Below are 12,485 nucleotides of genomic sequence, written 5' to 3'. Positions count from 1 at the left end.
AAGTGATTTTTCACCAACTTGCAAAGTTCTTCCATCTTCTAAGACCTGTTCCTCTGGGACTTTGGTGACATCTTGCCAGAGTCAAATCAGCTGGCTGTGTTGTGGTCTGGTCCCAGGCAGCTGAAACAAATGTCATGGCCATCTAATGGACATCTTGAGGCCACACACAATCCTTGAAGCTACTGGAAGTGGCCTTTTTGGATTCAGACATTGTTTTGAATTTTTTGGTAGTACTGAAAAGTACTGTTGCGTGGCTGCCAAGGCAGCGAGGCAACTCAATGCAAGTTTGACAGGGAGGAAAAAAAAAAAGAGAAATTATAAAGTACCAAAAACAGAAGCGAGAGAGAAAATACACAGCTGTGCAGAAGCTCGAACAAAACAGACAGAGGGGCTCATGATGCAGTGCATGAGCACATGCTTAATAAAGCAAAACCTCTATAAACTAGCAGAGCTGGGTCAGTTCGGAACAGTCAGATATCACCCCAAATATAATGGCTAATTCAGCCCCGCTGATCCACAGAGAACTGTGCATACATATTGAAATACTCTGAATAAAAAGTGTTTAGGATTATTGCATTGGCTTAGTAGGAGACCCAGGCTCAATTTCAAGTTCAGCTTCTACTCATCAGGCCAGATGAGATGGAGAGGCTGCAGCAGCAGCAATCACAGTCCCCAGGGAAAGGGAATTCAACACACAATGTCCCAGCAACCTCAAATACATGCTTATACCATTTCCAGAGGAGACCCTGCTCAGTGCCATACTGGAGGAGTTTAAAAAAGGGGAGGAAATGCCTTGTTATTACATTGATTGTGTCACAGCCCAACTAAGGGTTGTTTACGCTTGAGTTAAAAGCTCAAAGGAGTTGAATTAGCCAGCTCCTCCAACACTAAGCTACATTTTCCTCCCTGCCCCTTGCTTGCCACACTACAAAACCTTCCAGTGCAGCCCTTCAACTTTCAATAAGATCAAAACAGCACATTGCAAGTGAAAATACCAACATACGGGTTCAGGCTGACAAGCACTGGCTCAGGCTGCAGTGTGGGGTATCCAAGTTCACTGGCCAGCAAGAGTTCCTGCAGCCACCTGGCTATACTTTCTGGAGAGGGAGATTCCAAGATGGAGGGCAATAAAAGGAGAAAAGGCAAAGAAATTATCTACAAAAATACATGTGTACATAAGTATTATGCTGGTTCAGACCAATGGTCCATCAGCTCAGCATCCTGTTTCCGACAGTGGCCTATCTGGGTCACTTGAAAGTACCCAGAAGATCCTTTCCTGTTGCTCAATCTTAGATGATGGAAGTGGAAATCTCTATGCCTGATAGCTAATAAGTAATAATAGACCTGTTCTCCAGAAACATGTCCAAACCTTTTTTTTTAAACCCAAGTATGTTATTAACTTTGGCCACAGGTAAAAAATGAGGTTGATATTCAAAGTATTTGTCCCACTATGTTTTGGTGTTAACTGGAAATATTTGGGGGGGGGGGTTTAAAATGTATCCAGTTACACTGATATTCAGTGCTAAATGGATAAAGTTATATGACTAAATCTGGTCAGAAATACTGCAGTCCTAAAGTTAGCCAGATATCCGAAATTAATAAAAATAATTAAACATCAGTGGCCAAGCAGCAGTCAGTCCCCTACCCCCACAAGAAATTAAATAAAATGTAACATGGACCAAGTGAACCTGATACCCCAATTAAAAAAAAATCATTTGATGCAAAGCCCCCAAAAACAGCTGTCCGTGGAAGGACCAATCATTGCTCTATTTACCTTGAATAAAGTGAATACATGAATACCAAGTGCAGGTAAAGTTGACAGCAGTGCTGACTCAGTGTTCAGCCCAACATGGGGAGTATGAGCCTCTCCTCCCACTCTGCTTCCAGGTCACCTTTGAGGTTTTAGGGGCAGGGATTAGCAGGTTGTTTTTTGTTTTTTCTAAAGATAGAGGGATCGGGAAAGGGATTGGAGCTGCTCAGCCTGTGCTACATTTTATTTCATTTCTTGGCTACAGGGGGTGGTCCCCATTTGGGAGTGAGAATCAGGTGCTACAGGCCCAATTCTCCTCCCCTCCCTCCAATATTCAAAAGACCTGTGAGCAAAGTTACCCAGATTAGCTGAATATACTCTGATTAAGTTAAGTCATCCAGGTAACTTTATTTGGCTATTTTAAAATGTTATTCACAGGTGTAAGTCCGTGCAGCTCCGGCTACCGCTCTCTTATTTAACTTATTTCACTGTTTCGGGGCCCTCCACTGCTTTCTTTCTTACACCACAACGGAGTGTAAGCTCTGCACATGTGCCGGATACTGATTTTGGTGGACATGTCCACAAAACCGGTGAGAAAAGTTATGGAGAAAATCAGACAGAACGGAGCAAAAATGGTAGAGCCATGTGGGGAGGAGGAACTGAACGACCTAAGCGTGCATCTGGTCTCCACAATCACTGAGGCAATAATTAATTCCATAGATATTAAATTAGGCCAGCAACTGGATAAACTGACTTCCCAGATGCAAAATATGCAAGATTCATTTGAAGCATTTAATACATGGATGGGCATGGCTGAGGCCCATTTGAGTTGCAATGAAGATGAGGTGACCGCGATGCTAGTGATAGGGCTCTTTCTCTCACTTGGGTCAGTCTTGCAGTTTTTATTGAAGGAATGGTTAGGAGTGCTTTATTTGCTGATCAGAGGTTCCTGTGAGGGACGTGTACCTGTAATGCTGTGTTTAACCAGTCTGATTTATCATCGTAAATTAGTTTGTGAATGGTACATAAGGTTTTGTATTTAATTTTGTGTTCAATAGGTAACCAATGTAATTCTGCTAGGGTTTCAGTTATATGGTCCCTCCTTCTTTTAACGGTTAGTATGCTAGCTGCTGTGTTCTGCAAAAAGAAGCCCATATACCATTAAGAATACTCTTGAAGCTAAATGAGAGGCTGACTTAGGAGAGAGGTTGGTGGCTTCAGAGATGTTGGAAGGTTCCTTGGATACATATAGAGCTATTATCTCTGCCACTCTGCAGGATCAAAATTTCTGGGGGTTTTTTTTTTTTGTTTTTTTTAAAAATAGGATAGTGGTATCTCCTCTGCGAGTCTTTCGGATGGGTATTGCTAAATTGGCTGCCTGCTCAAAATGTTCTGCTCCAAATGCATCTTATATACATTGCATCTGGGAATGCCCTATGAAAAGTACCTTTTATAAGGATGTACTTTCCACACAATGCTCTATTGTCGATCGCTCTCCCGTGCAAAGCCTCATTATCTTTTGGGTATAGGTATTATGGATTTGTGCGGCAGGCCGGGGGGGGGGGGGGGGGGGGTCACAGCTAGTTCACAAAGATTTCGCAATGGGTAAGAAAAGCAAGTTTGCTTACCGTAAACCGTGTTTCCGTAGATTGCAGGATGAATTAGCCATGCTGTCATGGGAACTGTCAATCAGGCCCGGGAGGCGGAGCTTCAAAGTGATGTCAGAGCTTTGCTCTGAGGCTGCGCATGATTTCCCGCGCTGGAATAGACTCTCCTCAGTCTGTGATTAAGCAAGCGTGGTCGTAAAGGCAGAGTCGACTGTTCAGGGAGGTGGGTGGGTCAGCATGGCTAATTCATCCTATCTATGGAAACACTATTTACAGTAAGCAAACTTGCTTTTTCCCCGTCGATAGCAGGGCTGACTTAGCCATACTGTCATGGGAGTCCTAAGCTCCACAATCACACTGAATGAAAACCTGTTAAGTCTCATATCCCCATGAAGTGTGATGAAAGTGAGTGACAGTCAACTCTGTGGATAATGTTTGTAGAAGAATTCTGCCCAATTTGGCATCCTCCACGGTCTGCTGATCCAGACAGTAATGGGAAGTGAAAGTATGAAGAGATGCCCACGTGGCAGCCTTGCAGATGTCCAGTGGAGCCATGTGTCGAAGATGAGCCAGTGAAGTTGCCACTGCACGTGTTTGATGTGCTGGGGGCTGAGAAGACATCTTGCACTGTCATTTTTCGTAAGAATTGTATACACTGGGTTATCCTGCTAGAGATCATATGCTTGGCTACTGGAAGACCGGAGCATTGGGGTTGAAGGAGACAAAAAGCTGTGACGTTCTGGCCTGTGAGTGTGTTCGTTGCTTATAGTAAGCCAATGCCCTTTTGCAGTCTAAGGTATGCAGTAGTTTTTCCTGTTCGTTGCGATGTGGTTTTGGACAAAATTTCGGGAGTTCAATGGACTGGTTGAGGTGGAATTGGGAGGTTACTTTCGGTAGAAAGGTTGGATGAGTACGTAGAAGAACCTTATAGTGGTAAAACTGGAGATATGGGCTATAATATACTAATGCCTGTAATTCACTCACTCGTCGAGCTGAGGTAACCGCTGTTAAGAACACTACTTTCCAAGTAAGGAATTTGATATGTGCTGAGTCCACTGGCTTGAACGGTGGTTAACATCAGTTGTTCCAGAACCAGGTTGAGATTCCAGGGGACTGGAGGCTTGGAGACTGGAGGTCAAAGATGGACTAGACCCCGAATAAACCTAGACACTGATGGGTGTAGTGAAATCGGTTGGCCTTCATAAAGTCTGTGGAAGGCAGCAATGGCATTGAGGTGAACTCTGACTGAAGCAGTAGCGAACCCTGCAGTATACAAAGTGTATACATAGTCCAATAACTTGTCAGGTGCACAGATGAGTGGGTCTATGCCTTTGGATCCACACCATATCACATACCGCTTCCATTTGAATTGATAACAGAGTCTCGTGGATGGTTTCCGGGATTCCAACATTATGTCCTGGACTGTGATGGAAAACCCTTGCTCAGATAAAAAGACCCGTTCAACCTCCAAGCTGTTAGATGCAGTGATAAGTGCAGCGGGTGGAAGAGCGTTCCTTGCTCTTGAGAGAGGTGGTCTTCCCGTTGCGGGAGCTGTAGCGGAGCATCTGCTGATAATTGCAGAAGGTGTGTGTACCAAGGTTATCAAGGCCAGGCGGGTGCTACGAGAATTAGTTAAGCCCCGTCCTGCAAGCACTTTTGTAGAGTACGTGTGATGAGCGGAATCTGTGGAAACGCATACATTAGTGGCTCTGTCCATGGTAGGAGAAAAGCATCCTGGGCGACCCTGCATGGACTGGGTCACACTGAGCAAAAGCGAGCCATCTTCTGGTTGGATTCGGTGGCGAAGAGGTCTATAGAGGGCATTCCCCACCTGTGGAAGAGGGTCTCCGCCACTTTGTGATGGAGAGACCATTCGTGTGGGTGGAACACCCAACAACCTGTCCACTTGAGTGTTGGCGATGCCGGGTAGATAAGTTGCTTGTAACTGAATGGAGTGACTGTTGGATCACCTGAAGATGGTGAGGGCTTCTTTGCACAGGATCCATGAGCCCGATCCCCCTTGTTTGTTGATGAAGAACATGGCCACTATATTGTCCGTGTATACCATGACCCGGTGGCCCTGGAGGTGAGATACGAAGGTTCTGAGGGCGTATCGTATCGCCCGTAATTCCAGGAAGTTGATTTGATAGGACTGCTCTTGTATGGTCCATTGACCTTGAGTTTGTAGCTGGTTGAGATGTGCTCCCCATCCTTTGCGGGAGGCATCACAGGTGAGTACTGCATTGTGAGGGAGCTGGACGAACGGTGCGCCTTTGGTGAGAGTTGAGCGTTGCAACCACCAATTCAGTTCTGTGAATGCTGTTTCCATTGCCTCTTGAGATCTCACTGAATCTGCCTCATATGGAGACATGTATTGGACACTGCGTGGATCGATGCCACCATATGCCCTAGGACGGTTAACACCTGACGGCAGATGGGGATGTGGTGAGCCTGAGACGTCGAAATAGTTGACGCATGGTGGACTTCCTGTCTTGTGGTAGAAAAACTGTTTGATGGTGTCTAGGCAGGCTCATATGAATTGAAGTCGTCGAGACAATTGTAGGTGGGATTTCTGGTAACTGACCACTAGACCCAATTGATTGAGGCAAGTTATTGTGTCGTGGAGGTGTTGGCGGAGCATGGTGGGGGTTGAAGCCACAATCAGCCAATCTGGCGTACCTCAGACAACAAGAAATATGATTATTCCTTGTCTGAGGAACGCCACCACCACTGCCATGCACTTGGTGAACACCTGAGGTGCCGTGAAGAGACCAAAGGGGAGTACCTTGTACTGGAAGTGTTGGCTGTTGACGTGGAAAGACATGTATCGCCAGGAGGAAGGATGCACTGGGATATGAGTGTATGCATCCTTGAGGTCTATAGAGCACATCCAAGCATTGGGTTGGATCAGAAGTAAGATGGCCTTTAGTGATATCATCTTGAACTTCTCTTTGACTATGAATTTGTTGAGGTCCCGGAGATCCAGGATGGGACGGAGATCCCCCGACTTCTTGGGTATGAGGAAGTAAGGGAAGTAGATCCCTGTGTTCTGTTGGGAAGGAGGAAGGCGGTGGATCGCCTTTTGTAGTAACAAGGCAGATACTTCCTTTTCCAATAGGGTGGGGTTGGATCTGGTCCCTCTGGATGTCAAGTGAAGGAGCGGAGGTAGGGAGGGGAAGGGAATCCGGTAACAGAGAACAATGTCCAGCACCCACTGATCCGTCGTGATGTTTTCCCATTGCTGGATGTGCGCCTGTATGCCTCCTGCTAATACCTTTGTTAATGGTGGCGTGAGCTGGCTTATTTGAGGTGGCCAGTTGTTGAGCTTGGGGGCGCTGTGGTCAAGGACGTCCCCTTCTATTTTGAGAAGACTGGTTCTGTTGCCTAGTCTGGGGTTGATATGGCGTAGGCCTGTATGCTGCATATGGGCGATATGCTCGTCTTTGGAAAGGCTGCCTCCTTGAAGGGACATAGCTGGGTGACGAAGAGTACGGTTGTGGCGTGGTGAGTGATTGAACCGCGACTGACTGTTCTTTAAGTTGGGCTAAGGTCTCCTGAAACCTGGTATCAAACAAATTGTCTCCCTTATAGGGTAAGTTAGCCAATTTATCGTGTGCATCGTCTCTGATGGAACTTGCTCGAAGCCAGGCCACACGTCGTGCTAAAATCGACGCCCGAGACGTACACGACAAGGTTTCAAACCCTTCATAGACTGTCCTTAACAGATGACGGGTGGCTTCCTCCATGTCTCTGATGAGGTCCAAGACAGGAGAAGTGGGTTCCGAAGGTTGGGAGATGTCCTTTACCCGTTGAATCAACTCATAGATGTACTGCACAATGTAAAATCGATGATGGTTGATCCGGGCTGCCAGCATTGAAGACTGGAAGACTCGCTTTGCAAACTCATCTAAAAAGAGCAGAGGTCCCTCCCTGGGGGTGCTGCTGAATAGAGTTTGGATTTTTTGGCTTTAGCCATAGCGGACTCCATGACAATGGAAGCATAAGGTAATTGAGGTGGAGTGTAGTAAGGGGATGGTTGCATCTTGTATTTGAGGTCCATTTTCCTGGACATTGAAGGCAGAGTGAAGGGTGTCTCCCAGGATTTGTCCAGAACTGCATTAAGGACCTCATGTGCTGGTAGGGAGGTTGGCTCCACTGGCAGGTCGAATATCTTTAATAGGCCGAGGGTATTGGCTCTCAGATCCGGCACTTTTTGGATCTGGATGTTAAGTGCCTTGCCCATTTTATCCAAAAATTTAGGATATCTTAAGTCTTATAGTGGGGAGTAAGGCTCCGCAGGCCCTTCTCCCGGGTCGGAAGGGTATCCTGTGGAGGAATCCGTAGACGTGATTGGGGCCACCGGTGAGACTGGCCGTATGATGGGGTCCGGCGAGGGCGGTAACCGTGGTGACGTCTGAGATTGGGCCCGTGGGGGTGGTGATCTGGACCGTGTGGGTGACTTGTGAGTGGAGGGGTGTGGAGACTGCCCACCACTGCTCGGCAAGGATGCTGGCATGTTGAAGGAAGTCTGCATAACTTCAAAGAAGCGAAGCCTGAGAAAGCCATGGACAGATTAAGGAAAGCCTTCTTTGTTTGAGGTGGCATCCGAGGGTGAGGCGATGCCGAGAGACGGCTCAGTGGTACCGCCGCTTTGAGGATATTGGAGTTTGGCGGTGGTGTACAGTGATGAAGCGCACAGATTACCTTTGACAATTTTGGTTTCTTCGAGAGTGGTTCCTGAAACACATCCCCTGTTGACCGGTGCTGAGACATGGAGGAGAGGTCCGAGAACACCTGCAGGGATGGCGAGGAAGATCCAGAAGCTAAAGATGTTATTAGTGGGTTTTCTTCGTCCCTGGATTGGGAAGACGAGTCTGAGGAGCCCTGGTGTTTCCCAGTTGACTCCCCGCGTCGTTCTGTAGGCCCCATAAGCGACCTATAGGCAACTCTCAGTGCAAGCGTCTGTGCCTGCGTCGATGGCGCCGGGCCCAGATGTATGGGAGATGGCGTGTGCTGTCTCGCACGCTCTTGCAGCGATGTAGGTCGATGAACGCTTCCCCTGCGTCATCGGCGCATGCTTCCAGCTGGAACCCCCTCACTGGTGGGCGCGGTAGTCGTGGATCTCCCCATCTCCACTTCTGCGTTGGAGTCTGCGCCTCACGCGTCAGCACCGATAATGTTGCGCCGATCGACGCATGCGCACCATGCGGCCTGACCAAAGCCTCTGTCCCCGGTGCAGTCTTCTTCACTTTATGGCTCTCCGACGCCGTTGAAGCATCTCAACCATGGTGGTCGGCGCATTTTGGTTCTCCGCCTCGAGGCACGGCGTGCTTGGGCTTCTTTCGTTGCTCTTGGTCCCGCCGGTTCCAACGACGACACTCTATGCATCTGCGGGGGCGTCGGGGCGGCCGGTTCCGGGGAAGATCAGGCTTCCGAGGGTGGAGCGTAGGAGCCCGGTCTCATCCCTGTCAGCACCATCATCTTGTCGTGCCGTTGCAGACGCGCTCTCAGGGACATCTTGCCACACTGCGGGCAGGTCTGCATCGGGTGGTCTGGGCCCAGACACAGATAGCATCTGTCATCTCCATTCGTGATGGGACATGACTTTGCCGCATGGGCACGGTTTGAATCCAGAAGGTCGTCCCTTCCTTCTTACCGTGTTCTTTCATTCTACTTCTATTCTTTGACTTTAAGGTTTTTTCCCTTCAGGTGAGAAGGTGATGCTGAGGAGGTCTGAAGCTCCGTGTGCAATCCCGCGCCCGGAAAAACAGACTGAGGCTGCGCGTGAGTTCCAGCACGGGAACTCACGCGCAGCCTCAGAACAAAGCTGACATCACTTTGAAGCTCTGCCTCCCGGGCCTGATTGACAGTTCCCATGATAGCATGGCTAATTCAGCCCTGCTATCAACAGGAAAATGCCAGCTAACTAAATGGATTTCCACTGATACTCCTACGATGGCCTTTTGGCATTCAGAGATAAGTTTACTTACGTTGGATTATAAATACCATCTCTTGCAATCCCGACAAAATACTCACACCTTCTTCCATGTGTGGGGTCCATTTTTAGAAGCATTGCCAGAATATATCAAGTTACAATTTCAGGAGCAAGATTCCTAACTTACAGGCCAATACAGTAAAGTGCAGCCGCGGTTACCCTGCTTCTAACCCGCATTAGCCCAACCAGCGATTCACTATCCCCTTTAAACCCATCCTTACCGCCTCTTTAAGTCAACGGGTAACCCTTTCCGCCTGCGGCATGTATATGAGATGTAAACGATCGGATTAGCTATTCCCTCCCATACAGTAAAGCGCGCCCCGATTATCGCTTTTTAAACCTGCACTTTTCCCGCACGTTAACCTGCTAACTTACCGCCTACCCTTACCCCTGCGTTAGAGGCAGGGGTAAGGGTAGGCGGCAAACTTTCCTCCAGCCCCCGCTCACCTGCCCTGGCCGCGTCCATGGGTGCCGGTCTCCGGGGCAGCCCCAGTCCTCTCAAATTGACGGGCCAATCCCCCCCGGGCTCTCTGGAGCTGCAACCCAGCTCTGCCCCAGTCTTGCAAAAAAAAAAAAAAAAAAAGTTTCCTTTCTTCTTGCAAACGTTTAACTGTCGGCAGGAACAATTGTAACTTCTGTTCCTTGCGTGAAGCCGGGTTAAAACAAAAGGGAATAAGTGTAATAAAAGTTAACTTACTGGCGGGAGCCGGCGGGCGTGCATTCATCAAGGGAGGCGGGAGCCGGTGGCGAAAGCAGCCTCCAACAGCCCCCGCCAGTGGCGAATGAATGCACGCCTGTATACGCCTGTGCAATTTGGGCGCTCAAGGCGTGACGTCACGACGTTTGGCGTCATCTGAAATGACATTTGAAATGACAGGTACCAGCACACCCAGGATACTGTATATGTGTTGTATAAAGTGCCTATACAGTAAAATGGGTTGCACGGGCCTAACGCTTCTCGGACGCGGCTTGCATTTGCAAGCTATTTAAATACAGTATCGATCGGTAGGTGAGCCAGACTGTGCGTGCGGCAAGCACGGGTGCGCCCGGCACTAACACAGCTCTTCCTACCGCTCCTTACTGTATCGGCCCGTTAGTATTTGTAATATATTGATTTACGGCCCTCCTCTGGGTAACGGAGCATTGAAGATTGTGCTATGGTACATGGGAGCCATTACTACTTGTGTTATACATGGAGGGGCTTTGCTTTGATTTGTTTACTGTGTATAAGCAATGTTATAGAGTCTGATCTTATATCGGGAATTTGTGGGGTGGCATTTGATGACAGAATGACAATGTTATATTGAAGTTATATTGGAAAATGTGGAAAAATTTGGCCATGCATTATCTGTTTTCTTTTTCTGTATGTGTCAATAAAGATTTACACAAAAAAAAGCATATCCTGCTCCATCCTCAACTCTAGGCAGGTAATAATACAAACCAAAGTAAAAATGTAAAATGTTCACTTGCTGGCTTATTGAATATTTTATATACCGTATTTTTTGCTCCATAAGAAGCACTTGACCATAAGACGCACCTAGGATTCAGAGGGGGAAAATTAAAAAAAAAAAAAAAAAAAATGGTGCGCTAAACCGGCTCTGTGCACCTTATGGAGCAAGTTAGCGGTAATCCAAAAACAGAAAAAGAGGAGCAAATCTTGCACTTAAACAATACACAGTTATGGTAGAAGTGCAGAATAGAGTAAAAGTCCATACAATGAATTCAATATGATATTCAAAATGATTTAAAGTGTGGAGTTACCATCCCCAAGTAAATCATTTTGAATATCATATTGAAATCCTTGTGTGGACTTTTACTCTATTCTGCACTTCTCCCATAACTGCAAATTCTGGGTATGCATACAATTGTTTTGTCCCCGTTTCGTTTTCGGGTCTGAGGAGGGTCATTTCGGTCCACTCCCCGGATCAGAAAACTTTTATCGTTCTTTCGTGGGGGGGAAAACACACCCACCCCAACCTTTAAATGTACTTAACTACAAACGCCCACCTTCCTGACTCCCCCCCCCCCCCCCCCCAAGACTTGCCAAAAGTCCCTGGTGGTCCAGGGAAGGTCTCGGGAGCGATCTCCTGCTCTTGGGCCATCGGCTGCCAATAATCAAAATGGCGCCGGCGGCCCTTTGCCCTTACTATGTGACAGGGGCTACCGGTGCCATTGGTCGGCCACTGTCACATGGTAGGAGCAATGTCGGCTGCCAGTAATCAAAATGGCACCGGCGGCCTTTGCTCCTACCATGAGACAGGGGCCAACCAATGGCACCAGTAGCCCCTGTCACATAGTAAGGGCAAAGGGCCGCCGGCGCCATTTTGATTACTGGCAGCAGACTGCCCAAGAGCAGGAGATCGCTCCCGGGACCCTCCCTGGACCACCAGGGACTTTTGGCAAGTCTTGGGGGGAGGGGGGGTCAGGAGAATGGGGGATTGTAGTTAATTTTTTATATTCGCTCCATAAGACGCACAGACATTTTCCCCCCACTTTGGGGGGAAAAAAAGTGCATCTTATGCAGCGAAAAATATGGTACATATCTTACTGCTAATCCCCAGCCCTGAACTCCCAAAATGTGACCTAGAAGCTCAGTGGGGAAAAAGGCACATTCTGCACCTTGCTGGCTGAATACTAAGTACTGGTACGGCTGTCAATGGAACCGAACTCCGTATTCACTGTGCTCAGGGCAAATAGAGCAATGACTGATCTCTTCAAGGTCTGGAGGTAAAATTTACAGCAACAGGGTTTGTTTTTCAGATAGGGGTTGGGCCCACACTACATTTTAGTTTATTGGGGGCTGGGTATATATACACACACATATATACATATAAACATATACACAACTGTATTTATTTTATTTAGATTCTTTTATATACCAAATATGTAAATATGTAACTGTATGTAAAAGTTTAGGCATTCCTGGTCAAATTCTGTGTTTCAATGAATCTCTAAGTGAACAGAAGCTGTAACAACCTTTAGATGTTACTAATTTAAAACGAACAAATTGCCTGATTGATTCAAAATCATGTGAGTGATTAACTTTTTTTTTTTTTTTTTTTTTTTTTTTTTAAGAAAGAAGAGGAAAGACCTCAGAACCTTTTCAGACCGATGATTGGAACATTTATCTACA

The 12,485-nt window shown here is 47.3% G+C and overlaps 1 protein-coding gene across 5 annotated transcripts in view; it reads right to left on the bottom strand.

Moving 5' to 3' along the window:
• BEND2 (BEN domain containing 2) overlaps positions 1-12,485 on the bottom strand; it is a 128,440-nt gene that overhangs the window by 30,470 nt on the left and 85,485 nt on the right. The window contains exon 10 of one of the 5 annotated variants that reach the window (XR_003857006.1): positions 1,004-1,097. The exons of the other annotated variants lie outside the window; for them this stretch is intronic. The gene's annotated coding sequence lies outside the window, so the exon portion shown is untranslated. The remainder of the gene's footprint in view (positions 1-1,003; positions 1,098-12,485) is intronic. 5 annotated transcript variants of the gene reach the window in all.

Source organism: Rhinatrema bivittatum, chromosome 5 (genome assembly GCF_901001135.1).
Source record: "Rhinatrema bivittatum chromosome 5, aRhiBiv1.1, whole genome shotgun sequence".
In the NCBI taxonomy this organism is placed as follows: Eukaryota; Metazoa; Chordata; class Amphibia; order Gymnophiona; family Rhinatrematidae; genus Rhinatrema; species Rhinatrema bivittatum.
Note: the sequence above shows the minus strand (reverse complement) of the source record. Positions and strands in the feature narration are given on the sequence as shown.